The 15,283-nt window shown below is 46.0% G+C and overlaps 1 protein-coding gene and 1 long non-coding RNA gene across 2 annotated transcripts in view; one reads left to right on the top strand and one right to left on the bottom strand.

Moving 5' to 3' along the window:
- Tpi1l2 (triosephosphate isomerase 1 like 2) overlaps positions 1-15,283 on the top strand; it is a 923,619-nt gene that overhangs the window by 839,251 nt on the left and 69,085 nt on the right. The gene's annotated exons all lie outside the window — the stretch shown is intronic.
- On the bottom strand, positions 155-9,443 carry LOC100909970 (uncharacterized). Its single transcript, NR_110686.1, has 3 exons — positions 9,157-9,443; positions 8,725-8,848; positions 155-710 (listed from the first exon to the last, which is right to left on the bottom strand). It is a non-coding gene; the product is annotated as an uncharacterized LOC100909970 (long non-coding RNA).

Raw genomic sequence — 15,283 nt, 5'->3', positions numbered from 1 at the left:
CCGGCTGCTCTTCCAGAGGTCCTGAGTTCAATTCCCAGCAACCACACAGTGCCTCACAACCATCTGTGATGGGATCCGATGCCTTCTTCTGGCACGCAGATGTACATGCAGGTAGAGTAGCCAATATACATAAAATGAAATTTAAATATATATATGAGTTATATATGTATACATATTTAATATGTATAATATTGTATTTAATAATACATGTAAAAATAAAAATGGAATTGGCATACAGTCACCGGAGAAAGCCAACAGAGAACTGCTCAGATAATGGGAATCACCTGAGAAATCCCACAGCGAAAGTGAAGAAGCCGATGAGGAAATGCTGTGTGTGCCTCATCCATTTTCAGCTCCTCTCTGGACCATCCAGCGTCTCTGGAATGGACCATCCATGCTGGTCAACCAGAGGTACCACGAGGACATCCAAGGGCAGGAAAGCCAAGAAGTCACTGATTCCACCAGCTCCTTCCACCCTCCCCCAGTCTACAGATGCTGGTGCTCCACTCCCATAAGCCGCCCTCCTATGGGAGGTTACCCTAACATAACTCATCTCTTATCAGACTCTGACAATCCTGCCAGTCCTTCAGGCCCCAGGGTGGTGACAGCTGCACTGTTTCTGGTCCCAGGTACCCAGCATCCCTGGCCTCATCAGCAATGTGTTCAGTTCAGCCTTCATCTTCCTCCTTCCATCCGGTGATAGCGGGTGCCTGAGGAAAGAAAAAAGAAGAGAAACTAGAGCCAGGTGCTTAGCTGGGTGGATGCTTCTGGGGCTTTTAAGAATGAAAAATAGCCCTGTCGACGCGGAAGATGATACTGGAATTTTAAGACTGACTTACGGGATCAGATGAGATATAAGATAAATAAGCAGATAAATAACACATAAAAATGAAGCCGAGGCTTTGAGAGAGATGATTGAGGCAATTAAAATACATCCAGAGACCAAGTGCAGCGTGGTGGGGTGGATTTTTCTTCCCAACCGTGAAGAATTTGCTATAGGCAAGGGAGAGGCCCCAAAGGTGCTAATTTGTACTATATAAAACTTTCCCCATCTGCACGGGCTCTGGGAACACAGAACTCTGGCAGGAGAAAAGAAAGGGCCCATGAAGCCATGGGCACGGAACCTTTCCGACTCGTCTTGGGAAACAGTAGATAAGATCAGCCCAGAAATTGAATAATCCAAGAACACACTGATAACTCGGGAGTGTTGCAACCAGTTTAAAGTTCACATCTTGCTTGATTTATGAATCCATAATAAAATCAATCAAGAAGCCAGTGGTGGCTGAGTCACCTGACTCTATTCCACAGCCCACCCCCAGCCTGGGCCCAGAGCTCAGATGTTTCTGGCATCGCTCCAGGTGGCATAAGATGTCTTCGCCGTGCAGAAAGGATGGGGAGTGCGTCTGCCTCAGATCTTACCAAGACTTTCCAAGGGCAGCGCTTACACTAGATAATGGAGCTTTCATAGCAAATGGTTTTGGTTTTGGTTTGGTTTGGTTTGGTTTTAACCTCACAGAACGTCTAGAGACCCTCGATTCTGTTTTTACTGTTTACACTGTGCCCTATGGTTTTCCAGACTCCCAAGGTTCAATCAGCATCCCTGCTATAAGGCTGAATCCTTCAGAATTCTAGAGCTTTGCCAAAAATAAGCCAATGTGTGTAGGGCTTTTGTTCTAGCTGATTGCTTACATAGGGCCAGAACATAGGATGAGACACAGGTCTTAAATCTTTTCATCGAGGGGTTAATCCACATTATTGGTCACAGTGTTTGACTTCAGCTGATGAAATGCCATTAGCATCTTCAAAACAGTCCATGTTTATTGAATGCTTCCTATGTACCAGGTGATACTTAAGTACTAGATACTGTGACTTGATCCTGTGATGTATGCCTGTGTCGGTTTTTCATTACTATAATAAAACACCTGATACAAGCTACTTATAAAGAAAAGAAGTTTATTTAGCTCACAATTTGGGGGTTTCTAGGACATGGTGCCTACAACAGGGCAGTTCTAGCAGGGACCTCATGGTGATTGGTGAATAGTGGGTACAATGTCAGGGAGAGTGTGTCAGAATGAAAACTGACATCCATGCCAGGAAGCAGAAACTAAGGCCCCATAATTCCTTCTAAGGATGCACCCCCGATGGCCTAATACCTCCTCCTAGACCTTCTCCCCCAACATCTCTCTCTTTCTATCTCTCTCCCCCCTCCCTCCCTCCCTCTTTCTTTCTCTTTCTCCCCACCCCCTCTTAAGGAAGGCAAGGTTTACTTTGGCTATGGTTTAAGAGACACAGTCAGTCCAGCAAAGCAGTACATGCCTTTCTTCAGCTCCCTCACTTGGAAGGGGAGGAAAGATCTCTGTGACTCTGTGGCCAACTCTACATGGCGAGTTCCAGGAAGCCAGGACTACATAGAAAAACCCTATCCCAAAAGAGAAACACAGAGACAGAGGGAGGAAGGAGATGCACTCCATCATGGTGTGGCAGACGTGGCAGGAACATGAGGCACCTGTCACATTGTGTCTCTGTCTGAAAGCTGATTGTAATACCAGGAAGTGAAGCCAGACCATAAAGGGACAAGGCCCATCCCCAGTGACCCACTTCCTCTTGCAAGATTCTTTCTCCTAGAGGTTCTACAACCTTCCGAAGCAGTACTACTAACCAGGGACCGAGTATTTAAACACATGAGCCTGTAAGGAACATGTTGGCTTTAGCCACATTCCTCCTCTGGCCTCACAGACTCACGGCCATAATGAAAAGCATATTCATCTATAGTCTTTAACAGTCCTGACCCTGCTCGAAAGTCCATCCTCTTCTAAGAAGCAGTGAAGTGAGCCCCCGTAGAATCAAAACACAAGTCACAGACTTCCAACATACAAAATAAGCCCCACCTCCTACGGGTACACACCATTCTCCGATGCTGTCACCCTGAACAGCAAGTTCCCTACATAATAACCTTTGGGGGGGGGGGGAGGATGGGAACACAAACCACATTCAAGCAGTGGTGCCTCATCTCTGCAGATGAAGAGGCCAAGCTCAAGAAAGGCCAAGAAACTGGCCGGCATCATGGAGGGGCCACGCATCCCACTAATCCAATGGTTCTTGCTTGTCTTTATATTTACTGTGATAAAAAGGTTCCAATCAAAAGCAAGCGAAAGAGGAAAATAGTTCATTTGGCTTCACTTTCAGGTAACAGGCCATCACCGAGGGAGGATAGGACAGGAACTCAAGGCAGAAACCTGGAGGCAGGAACTGAAGCAGAGACCATGAAGGGCTGCTGCTTACTGGCTCATGTTTGATTGGCTTTCTTATACAGCCAAGACCTAGGCCATCCCATGTCAGTCATCAATCAGGATAATAACCCAAGGACATTGTCTTAGTCAGTGCTGGGATGAGACTCTACGTCCTTGTCAGCTTTTATGAAAGAAAGCATTTCATTGGGGCTGGCTTACAGTTTCAGAGGTTTAGTCCATGATCATCATGGCAGGAAGCACAGTAGCATGCAGGCAGACGTTGTACTGTAGTTCTATATCCAGATCAGCAGGCAGCAGGAAGTGAGACACTGGGCCTGACTTGAGCATATGAAATTCCAAAGCCCGCCCCCAGTGACACACTTCCTCCAACAAGGCCACACCTACTCCAACAAGACCTAATCACACCTCCAAATCCCTGTCAAGTATTGTCACACCCTAATGACCAAGCATTCAAATACATGAGCCTATGGGGGCCACTCCTATTCAACCACAACTGACAAACCACCCACAGGTTAAACTGATGGAGGCAACTGAGGTCACCTCTTCCCAGGTGACTCTAGATTGCGTCAAACTGACAATGAAGACTAGACAACACAATAGTTCTTTGCAGGGATCTCTCTGTTCCCTGCCCTGGGGCCAATGACATGTCCTAGAGAGATATTTCATCCTCATAACTGAGACTCAAGGCCAGGAACACTAAATATCCTACAGTGATGTCTCTACCACACACACACTGTGACAGAGAATTAGCATCTATGGTCAGCAGAACCAATGCGCCAAGCCAGATCTAACCGTGACTCTCTGTCTTAACCCTTTCCTCATTGGTTGTAGTGCTGTTCTATTTGGCAAGATGCCTTCATTAGATTAAGTCCCAAGCGTTTCTTTCAGATTGACCCCTGACATAGTAGGGTGGGAAACTCTTCCCCACACCTACACCTACTTTTCTTCATCTGTCTTCTCCTTGAGTTGCAATGAAGGGATTATTAACTGCTTGGCAGAGCATTCATTCTAAGAGAACAGAGTGGCAAGCTTAAATGTTCTGCCATGAGCTGCCAGAGGCAAGATTGATAGACCCAGAGAGCTTTACCAAGCACTCTTTTGAATTACCGTGTAAAGTTAAAGAAAGGAAACAGAACACTCAAGATTTTTCTGGCTTTTCCTACGCAGTGACATACCATGCCATTCCACGGTAGCTCAAGAAAAGCATAAAGGTAAAGGCCATAGTCTTGGATATCATCTTAGTCTAGTTCTGTTGCTATAACAAAACACAGAAGATCAAGTTAATGAGAGAAACTTATTTGGCCTTTATTACTAGAGCTAGAAAGGAGAAGATGATGGACCTGCTCATCATCTGAGAAGGACCCAGCTTCAGAGATGAAGAAGCTGCTAGCTAGCTCACCTCTGAATTCCCCTTCTTATAAAGTCACACATGCCACTAAGGTGGCCTCACTTTCACGACCCCACCTAAGGTCGATCAACTCACAAAGGTTCCTCCTCCCCAAACCTTCAATATCAAGACTTCCAGATTAATTTTCAACACAGGAGCTTCTGCAGTGCACGTTCTAATCATAGCAGAGAGGGCTCATCCACTTAGGGCAATGTTCTGGATGGCTCCTATGCCTTGGCTTTTGAGTCTCAACCAGGAATCATGGAAGCCAGACATCAGGCTGTAGCTTTTCTTTATCCCCCAAGTCCATAGTCTTGATTCTCTCCAGCTCACTTCATGGAAGAGGGAAAGGCTTTGCTACCAAATTGAAGTGGTGGTGGAGGATTGAATTTTTAAAAGATCTTGCCTTGTCCCCACAAAAAGGAGAGCCCAAGACAAGTATAAAAACATCTAGAAGATTAGAATCAAGAAAGGTTCCAAAAACCATGGTTATAAATGGAATCGTTAGTGACGTGCAGAAGAAATCTGACCAGGCGCTGCACCTTGGGATCAGTGTTTAACTTAAGATGAGGTCCAAGGTTGACATGATTTTTAGGCCCCTCTTGAAGCATGTTTGTGTCCCCATGATAGGCACAAATACCTGGGCCGAGAAGCACCAGGATAAGCTGTCACCATGTTTCAAGGCCAACAGCCCCTCTGCCAGTATTTCATCTGAGCACACTTTGGCCATAACCCCACACTAGCACTTCAGGCTCCCGCAGCTCAGCTCAGAGCTTAAATATGCAGCTTGTAGTAGGCGACTTGTTCCTCCTTCACTATGAACTGAGAGTCCTGCTAGAACACCGGCGCTTGGTAGATCTTGGAAAGGGCTTGGATCTTGTGAGCCCGACTGTTTTCTGAGAGTGTTGGGGCCCTACTGGTCCTCAGCCCCCTCTACGATGGAATGAGGAAACCGGACGAGCCTCTAGACCCAGCGCACAACCCCAGCCCTGTCCCCACCCCTCCCCTGACCGAGTGACAGTCTCGACAGCCCCCTTTTCATGTCCATTCCAAAATTTTCTCCAACTGCTATGAACACTGAGGCACACAGACCCTGATTCAGTCCTCACCCTTGCTTTTTGCTGTCAGGGTGAAGTTCAAATTGCCAGTTAGCAATTCCAGGCTCCAGGAACTGGTCTAAGGAGAACTCATCTTTACTTTGTTCATCCTGGACATTTGACTATGAGCAACTTTCTGCTGCCAGCCAGCACCCTAAGATCTCTCAAAAGTTTGATTTGTCTTTCACACACCTTCCTCCCCTATCCGAAGCTGCTGTCTTTCTCTTCAGCCTGGGGCGCTCCTCCCTCCCCCTCCCCAAGCCCACACCGACGCTCACACCCACACCCACACAACCTTCTCCAGGCAGCATTTGCTTCAAATGGCCCTTATCCTCAGTTTTGCCTTCTGTATTTTGTTACCTCTTTCTGTGACTAATTTATGTTGGGCTTTAGTAAAAACCTATATTTATGGGGCTTGGGACTACCCACAACTTCTGGCATCCACTTATCCAGATGGGGTCCTGGAACTTTTGCTGCAGTGGACTACAGAAGACTTGCAGGCCATCAAGCCCTTGAACTTGTTTGTGCGTCCCCATTTGAATACTGAGTCCACTAGAGCAGAAGCTACACCGTATTTAGTTAGTCCCATTTATTTACACGGTACCTCATACATATTACCAAAAACAGCATAATTTTAAAAACTTCAAAGTCACATCTATTCCTATCTGGTCTTCTTTCCTCCTTCAAAAGACCCTACGGTCTTAAATGTACAGGATTAGATTTTTTATTTTTTATTTTTATTTTTATTTTTTTATCTTTTACATTTGTTCTGACTACATATAGGCCTACGCATGCAGTGCCCAAAAGAAAAAAATCCAGAAGAGGGCACTACACACTACATCCCTCTAGAACTAGAGCTGTGGGTGCTTGTCAGTGGCCATGGGGGAGCTGGAAATCGAACCCAGGTTCTCTGATAACTATCCAGTGCCTGGGGTTAGATAATTTAAGTAGTTTTAAAATCATCATAAAGGGGTTGGGGATTTAGCTCAGCGGTAGAGCGCTTGCCCAGCAAACGCAAGGCCCTGGGTTCGATCCCCAGCTCCGAAAAAAAGAAAAAAGAAAAAAAATCATCATAAAAAGTAATATTATACAGAATGCTTGTTGAGTTAGACATTATGCTAAGTACTTTCATCTTTAGGTATTCATCAAGGCCCACCCCAGTAACCTACTTCTCCCCGCCAGGGCTGACCTCCTAGATGTTCCCCAGTCTCCCAAAATAGCACCTAGCACCATAAGGATCATGTGCAAAAGAAAAAAAAAATGCCTGTGGGAAATGTTTCAGACTCCAGCCATCCATCTGAGGAATCATAGCTCTGCTCTTTTCCCCCATCTGTCTTGGGGCACACCCACATTATAAATAGACAGCCCTCCTTAAGGGTTTTTCTTCACAGTCAACTCACACTGGAGCATGGCCTGCCGTTGCCCACAGACTCAAGCATCTCACCCTGATGAGTGATTCTGTCAGACAGCAAGGCTTAGGGAGGGCGTACTGTGCTCAGGGTCAGGTTCAGAGCCATTCTAAGGGCAAGCGAGGCCACTTCAGTCCCCGTGATGAACTCATCCTCCAGCCAATGACTGAGGCACCATGCAACTGTGACAAGCCGGTCCGCGGGCTTGGGGAGGTGAGTCTGGTCACAGCTGGAGTTCGATCTAGGTGTGGTAGTGCTTTCACTTTGGCAGAGGGCTCGATGGGAGCAAACACATCGTTGGAGGCCGCTACCCCTAGAATGTTCCTCTAAGAACTTTGAGCAGCTTGAAGTGCTGAAGGGGGCTGAATTCCCAAGACAGCAGTAGATGTACTGTTCCAGGCACTCAGCCAAAAGGAGGACCAAGCACTCCAGCATGCTGCCCGAAGCTTGGGTGGAGGAGGTGGGTGTGACTCAGCTTTTCCTCTGCCCAGACGCACACGCGCGCACAGGCACAGGCACAGGCACAGGCACAGGCACAGGCACAGGCACAGGCACAGGCACAGGCACAGGCACAGGCACACGCACCTACCTCTTCGTTGGGGTGGGAAAACAGGTTTCTATGAAACACTGTGTTCCCAGCTGCCCCCTGCATCTGAGAGCATGATTGCTCTCTGCTGAGCAAGGCAGGCATTTTTGTGGGAAAACCTTTGAAGGGTTCTTTATCTTCAGCTAAAACTTTATGATGCGAGCGGAGCACACCCAGAGGCATCTGTCCACCATTCTAGCTTCTCAAACGTGTGTTCTAAAATGTGCCTATCATAGTTCCTTCTTAAATGATGGGCTCGCACTGCGCATGCTCAGGAATGATCCCACCCCCACCACCCCCCACCCCAGTGTACTTTCCCAAATAAAATCGCCATGCTTGCTTCATTTGCGGAGGGCTTGCTTTGGAAGTAACTTCCAAACTCTGCATACCTACTGCAGGTAATAAATCTTTCTCTACCTTTTTACGTCTTGGCTCTGTTTGTTTGACTTCAAGCCCACTGAGGTAGGAACTCTGTGTATTCCATTATACAACCTGCAACTGTCCGCCCTTCCAGAGCCTCTCTCCTCTCACCTCTTTCTCTAGGAAGCCCTTACACTGCAGGCTCCTTCAACCACACAGAACTGTCTGTGCCAATAAGACCAGACATTACACGACTTTGCTTTGCTGTTGATATTTTCGCCTGCATAAAATGTCTTTGTCTTTCCTTCCTCACAAAATCTACCTGGTCATTCTCTAACCATCTTATATTTACCCAGTGACCAGTTCCTCCCCTAGGCAAAAGTGTATTGCGCCAGTCCTCATCCCACAGCACCTTCTGCACACTACCTCACAATGCCATTCTGTGCTGTCCTACTGCTCTCAGGGAGCCTGGCTACTTGACACCAACTGTCTTTCCTATTCCAACGCCAACCATCTGGACCTACCTAGCACACAGCAGGAACGTATACCATAGGCCATTTTTTATTCCACACTCTAACTGATAATAAAGATTTATTCAGCTCATAGTTCTGGAGGCTGAGATACCCAAGAGTACCTGTCAACATCTGCCCAGCATCTTCTGAGGGCCGTTTTTCTGCATCATAGCATGGTGGAAGGCATCAGGTAGTCGTGAGATGCTATCCCAAGTCTGTCTTCTCTTCTAACCAAGTCACCATGGGCTGGGTATATGACACATGCCACGGGGTGGGGGTGGGGGGAGACAAAGGATCTCTGTGAGTTTGAAGCCATTTGTTAGTTCAAGGACATGACTGTAGCCCTGACGGGCTACATAGTGGGACCTTGTCTTAAAGAAGAAAAGCCATCCTGGGTCCTTCCTTCATGACCTCATGTAATCTCAACCACCTCCCAGAGACCCCACCTCTCAATACAGATGTCATTATCGTGGGGGTGGGGAGTAAGCTTTCAGCAGCTAAACATTTGGAGCACATGCCTACCTAAACCACAAGAGAGCCTGATCAGCACTTACTCAAGCAACTGCAAATCCATGGAGACTATGACTTATATCCTGATATGACTGATTCATCCCAAAGACACTGGATCCTTTAAGCCACTGTCTCCCATCTGCCAGCCCCAGGACTAGGTACCTACAACAACCTAGGAGCAACCACCATGCATTCTCAAAAGAGAGCTCAAGGTCACACACACACACACACACACACACACACACACACACACACACTCACTCACTGACAAGGCACAAGAGGATGCCTCCATAGCCTGGAACCACGCTTGGCTGAGTTTCCAGATGTCTGTGTCTGTGGGATAAAGCCACTCCTTGTGAGAGCTGCAACTCCCCCTCTTCCTCTCACTCATGGTAGTGACCAACCAGGGCCAGCTGTCCTCTGCAGGAAGTGACATTCTCCTCCACATTACAGCCTGGGAACAGACTATCACATATCTATCTTCCTCTAGGTTTTTGTTTTTTGTTTTGGGGGTTTTTTGTTTGTCTGTTTGTTTTACCAAATCCTGAAGATTGGGTATATTCATTAGTATTTTCATTAGAGCACATAGGTGTTTTGCCTGCTCGTATGTCTGTGCTCCACATTTGTGCCGTGATGAAGGAGGATAGACGTGGATGTTGGAGCCTATGGAACTGGAGTTAGAGAGATTGCGTGTGAGCCAACACGTGAGGCCTGAGAACTGAGTCCCAGGTTCTGTGCAGGAGCAGCGAATGTTCTTCACACAGAGCTACTTCTCCAGCTCTCGATTCCAGTCTTTATCCAAATGCCACCTTTTAACTTTACAATGTCATCATGGCCCCTGCTAGGTAATAAGGAAACAAGGTCAGAACCTGTGATAGCAGCCTGGAGACAGCAAGACATGACTTCTGTAGACAAGTGTAGATGCATCTGGGATATGAATTTAGAGAGAGGAGGGGAAAGGCAAGCAGGAGGGATGGAGTGCCTGAGTCACCCACAAAACTGGTACACTGAAATTGTAAATCTGATGGGAGGCGTGGCTTTGGAGAAGCCATTATGTCATGAGGGTGGAGTCTTCATGAATGGACCAGTATTCTTAGGAAAGAGCGCCTCTTTGCTCATGGATGTGAGGATGGTGAGAAGGTGTGATCCCTTAACCAGAGGGTAACTCCTGCACACCGCTTAACTGCCAGTGTCTTGGTCTTGAGCGCCTCAGCCTCCAGAAGTGTAACTAATAATTTTCGGTTGCAAGAAAACTAGACCACCTAGGGCTGCAGAATTGCCCAGTGGGTAGAGAGGCTGCAGCAAAGCAGATGACTCGAGTCCAGTCCTCAGGACCCACAAGCTGGAAGGAAATAACTGACTCCTGCAGCTGCCCCATGGCCTGCACACACACTCGAGCATGCACACTCACGCATGCGCATGCACGCAAATACACACACACACACACAGAGAGAGAGAGAGAGAGAGAGAGAGAGAGAGAGAGAGAGAGAGAGATTGATTTAAGGGATGTTTGCTATACATCCCAAATGCACTGAAGCAAGAGAGCAAGAGGGAAGGCCACGAGAGATGATCACGACTCGGTCACCGTTAAAAAGATTTGAAGGCCACATTGAAGTGCACACATTTGGAGGTCTGTGGCCTGGAACCAAGATTATGGAAATTCTTTCACCAGATACAGAAGTTTAGCGTGCCCTGCAGAGAGGCTAAGGCAGACACTCAGAGCAGTGCTCTTCTGTGTCTACTGTAGTGTTTGGTTAAAAACCAGTCTGACATCCAAAGCTCTCTTTCATTCTTTACCGTTTGAAATAAAAGCACCATGAGGGAGTGCCCATTCATTAAATACAATTCATTTTTTAAATACTTCTTTCTCTCTCACCCATTAATCATTCGAGAACAACTTCTCCAAATCTAAGCCCTGCCCTGACAAATTCAAATACCCAACACCCTGCCCCTAGATCAACCACCTTTTTAATGCAGAGAATTAAATTTAAAGAGAGCTGAATCGCTGAGTCAGGAAGGAATCCACTAGAAATCATCGGAACCCCACACAAGGAGCCCATCAGTTACTAAGTTTTAAGAGAGAAAAAGGAAAGAATGAAGGAGATGGAGAAAAGGGAGAGAGAAAGAGAGGCAGGGAGAGACAGACAGAGACTGAAAGAGACCAAGACAGAGACACAGAGATAGTGATAAGAGACACACAGAGACGAAGAGTGATGGAGACACACACACACACACACACACACACACACACACACACATACAGAGAGAGAGAGAGAGAGAGAGAGAGAGAGAAACAGAGAGACAGAGAAACAGATAGAGACTAAGAGTCCAAGAGAGACTGAGACAGACAGATAGACACACAGAGAGACAGAGACACAGAGAAACAGAGAAATAGAGATAGACAGGGAGCGACAGAGGAAAAGAGACAGAGACCAAGACAGACAGACAGACAGACAGACATGCACACATGCACATGCACATACACACACAGAGAGATTGAGACTGAGACACAGAGATGGAGACAGAGACTGAGAAAGACCAAGATGTGTGTGTGTGTGAGAGAGAGAGAGAGAGAGAGAGAGAGAGAGAGAGAACACGCTTAGCAGACATCACACAATGAGCCCCTCTTGAAAAAGATGACTCCAGATGGTGTTTATCAAGAGTGGAAGAGGAGTTCCCCTGTTTATTGCAAGGAGACAAAGGATCCTTTATCACTGTTTATTGGCCACTCCCGACACATCAACAACCAATGTGTACTTCATCATTTTGTTGGATGGCTACTAATGTGAAAGCAAAACTCATCCAAGACTTAAGAGCCGTCTCTGTCTAAGGCATTCAATGCTGGCTTAAAATTGATAATAGATTTTTCCAGGCATTTCCATCCATCACAAATGAATGAGCAGGACAGCTGATGGTCACCCCCTTGGTTTAAAGTTTGTAGGAAATAAAAAAGACAACGGTTGCTCACCTTCCTTCTCCCATCAAGAAATGTGTGCTTGGGAGATGGGAGTGTAGCTCACTGATAAGCTACACACCTGGCAACTCCGGGATTTAAAAAAAAAAAAAAAGTATTAGTCTTTTGACTACCTTACTATGCCAGTAAAAATGGCTAGCATTTATGGGAAGAGTCCCTCACACCATGCACGGCACTGGCTCTCCTCCCTGGAATGCTTCAGGCTGTGTCTACAGGTGCAGTGGGATCTGTTGTCATTCCCATTTGATGAGAAGCAGATAGGATGGAGTGACTTACCCTATGTCTCACGGCTGTCCCAGGACCCCCATTATCAGCCTGACTTGAATGTTCCCATCTCCTGGGGTTCGCATTTCCAGGCTCAATGCTATTCGGCACCCCAAGAGAAGAAGCAGGACCTGGGTTTTTCCTAGAGGCATTTGAGGACAATTCACAGTGAAACTGCCTATGTGGCAAACTCCACCAGGCAAACACAACAGCTGGCCTCTAATGGAAAGAACATGGCCGTTTCTAGCAGTATACCAGGGAGTCATAGTTTGCCTTGATTTAGCTTTAGAAACAGTCATGACTGGAAAACAAAACTCAAAATAGAATTTCTAGACCAGTCATGGTAGGACACACCCAGCACTTTAATCTCAGTGCTCAGGAGGCAGAGGCAGGGAGATTTCAATGAGTTTGAGGCCAGCCTTGTTTTCAGAGTAAGTTTCAGGCCAGTCAGAGTTACTTGGTGAGACCCTTTCTCAAAAAACACAGAGAAGTAGGGAGCGGGGAAGGGAGAGAAGAAGGAAGGAGGAGGAGGAAGAGGAGGAGGAAGAGGAAGAGGAGGAAGAAGAGGAGGAGGAGGAGAAATGGTAGTAGTAGTAGCAGCAGCAGCAGCAGCAGCAGCAGCAGCAGCAGCAGCAGTAGTAGTAGTAGCAGCAGCAGCAGCAGCAGCAGCAGCAGTATCTGGTGGTATTTCTAGATTATTCTTGGGTACCTCTGAATCTGTCATGGTAAACCAACCAGTTTGCATTTGCCTTTATGAAATTGTAACTCCATTTTGAAGGTTGACGATCTCCAACTTTCTGAATAAATTTTAAAAAAAGAAAAATTTGCTTTTTTTAATTAAACATATACAAAAAGATAAACTAGTAGTTGGCAAGTTATTCAGATATTTTTGCCATGAAATCACAGTAATATGATTTTTCTAAAAAAATTCTCTATAGTTTTGTTTTTATACTTTTTTTCTTTTTGATTTTGAGAGCTCTTTGTCGCCCTGGCTGTTCTGGAACTCACTAGGCTGACTTCAAACTCCCAGAGATCCACCTGCATATGCCTTCCAAGTGCTGGGATTATATGTACCACTACAGCTGGTTTTTATTTAATTTTTAGTACTTGACTGAATCTTTCAAATGCTTGCAACCTGGCATTGGGGTTTAATATGATATGCATATACAACTAGTTCCTATCCATAACAGATATAACATGTACTCTGAAAATTAAGAGACAGAGAGAGACAGAGACAGACAGAGAGACAGAGAGAGACAGAGAGACAAAGACAGAGAGAAAGACTGAGAGAGAGAAAGAGAGAGACACAGAGAGAAAGACTGAGAGAGAGAGAAAGAGACAGAGAGACAGAGACAGAGACAAAGACAAAGACAGGAAAAGAAAACTTAGAAACATTAATATTGAACTTTAGCTCAGTGGTAGAGTGCTTGCCTAGCAAGTGCAAGGCCCTGGGTTCGGTCCCCAGCTCCGAAAAAAAAAAAAAAAGAAAAAAGAAACATTAATATTGAACTAAGCGGGGGGGGGGGGGTCCTTTCTTCTTATTTATTCTAAAACAGAATTATGGGGCTGGAGAGATGGCTCAGCAGTTAAAAGGACTGAGTGCTCTCCCAGAAGACCCAGGTTTGAGTCCCAGCGTCTCCATGGCTGCTCACAATTGTATGTAACTTCAGTTTCCAGAGATCTTACATCCTTTGCTGGCCTCTCAATGGGCAGTGCTGGCACATGGTGCACATACACACACACACACACACACACACACACACACACACACACAAGCAAAGCATCCATACACATAAAATAAAAATAAATAAATCTTTTAAAATATGGACAAAACCACAGAACTGGTTTAAATAATCAAGGCAAACATAACACATTGCTATTTTCCGCCCCTCCAGATGGGCATAATTTCATGCATCTGTGACCTTACATTTTGTTTCCAGTCCTGGAGAAGACAATTTGAACTTATTTTCTACAAATCATTAGGAAGGACTTTTTTTTTTTTCTTTCTCTGTCCAGCAATACCTAATGGCTGGGTATTTGTACATCTGCTATTCTTTCTCAATAGAACTGAATTAAGACTATGTGCATGCGCCGTTAAGTTTCTCAAACGTTTTATAGGGTTGGAAGTATGAGCACATGCCCAGAAGGCGTAAGGCCCTGGTTGAACTCTAAAACCCCATTCACTATCAGTAGCTCGGTGGGGTAACGCAGAGAATGAAGAGCAGTGCTGGGGCCACAGAAATCAGCACACTTTCTCTGTACAGCAGCAGACAGTGAGTCTGCAGGCTCTGTTGCAACCACTGGGCAACTCCATTCACTGGAAAGACGGCCATAGACAATAGGCGAATGAATGTGCACACTGGTATTCCAATAAAACTTTATTTGTAGACACTGAAATTTGAAGTCAGATCGTTTTCATGAATCACAAAATACAACTTTGTTCTTATTTTTTCTTTCCCATTGAGAGATATAAAAGTCACACTCAACTTGTGACAGGATTGGCCCACTCCGGACCGGGATTTGCCAACGCTGTGTCTTGAGCACAGAGACTTGACTCGGGAAGGATAGTTAAAGGGCTGTGGCTTCATTGCCTCTGCCTTTGTGGATGGAATCTGATGCCTCCAGAAGCTAGGTCACTTTCTGTGGTCTGCTGGGACAAGCACCCTGACAGTTCAGTGCACTTCGCACCGAAAGGCTCTGCTTAAAATAAAAGCAAACGGGATGCCAATTAAAGAGATAACTGTAAAAGCTGCTCGGCAGCCTGACCAAGATGAGAACAGTCCATGCCGCTGCTTAGCTGGCCACTTCTGCACACTGTTCTTGGCTTGCTTTCAGGACACTTGAGAAACGGTAACTGGTTGCGCAGAACTTGTTCCAAGCAATAGCCAGGGTGACTTTTGGTCTGTTACTTCCTGGCACTGATGCAGGTTAAC

This window comes from Rattus norvegicus, chromosome 17 (genome assembly GCF_036323735.1).
Source record: "Rattus norvegicus strain BN/NHsdMcwi chromosome 17, GRCr8, whole genome shotgun sequence".
Lineage (NCBI taxonomy): Eukaryota > Metazoa > Chordata > Mammalia > Rodentia > Muridae > Rattus > Rattus norvegicus.
Note: the sequence above shows the minus strand (reverse complement) of the source record. Positions and strands in the feature narration are given on the sequence as shown.